Genomic DNA, 1,026 nt, shown 5'->3' on the forward strand with positions numbered 1-1,026 from the left:
GCAAGGCGAGTATAATCCTCATGCGAAATCAGAATTATTCTTTACATTTTGCATAGTAACATTATAATTCCTATTTGTTGATCTGATTTGGCCACAGCACTATGTTGGAGCAAAAAAAAAACTCACTGAATATTTTATGCAGACATCAAACTCCAACAAACGAAACACTACACTGCTAAATTCATTTTCAGAGCGAATATAAATTGTATAAGAATAAATTTCGAGTGACATTTGGTAAGTACTTTGTTATTCTCATTTATTGAGGAAGATTGTTTTCTAAGCCTCCTTTATAAAACTTCCTTTTATAAAAATCAACTTCTCAAACATTTGTTTCTCTAAAATGAAAGTTAAATAACAAACGAAGAATGCAGAAAAGGACCTCCAATTAGGCAAGAATCAGAACATGCGAGTACTGAGTTACTAATGTCAGATTTCTGCTGAAAGAAGCGAAGTGGCGAACGCAGGTGCGAAAATAAGAGGTGCAGTTTCCTCGCGACAAGCTCGTGCCTTAGCTTGGTTGGGCGTCACAAGAATGCTTTTTTTCGCGTTTGAGTTCTTTTTCTGATCTATTTCATTTTGAATCATAACGGATTATTAACGTTCGGGGATAAATATCCTCGTCTGGTTTGATATAAATAAAGGTATGTAATAAATTATTTTTAAATAATGGAAATGTTAATGAAAAATGGGGAGTCGATCACGAACGCAAAAACAAAAGACTGACGACGGTTGCGCTTCCCACGCGCGCCTTCCTTTCCCTGCTCTATTCCGCCCTTTCCCCTCTCCCTCTCTCGTCCTCCCCTTCCCTCTCTCGTCCTCCCCTTCCCTCTCCTTCTCTCGTCCCCTCCCTCGTGACTCAAACAGACCTCGATACATCTACTTATATATCTTGTCATCTGATTGAGGGAGCGGCTGTTCGCGGAGCACTGTGCACTGAGGTCAGAAACAAACATGGCGGGCGCTTGTGTCCCTCAATGACCAACCGAACCCGCATGCCACACTTCGCAGCTGGGTAGTAGAAAACAC

Source organism: Penaeus monodon, chromosome 20 (genome assembly GCF_015228065.2).
Source record: "Penaeus monodon isolate SGIC_2016 chromosome 20, NSTDA_Pmon_1, whole genome shotgun sequence".
NCBI lineage: Eukaryota > Metazoa > Arthropoda > Malacostraca > Decapoda > Penaeidae > Penaeus > Penaeus monodon.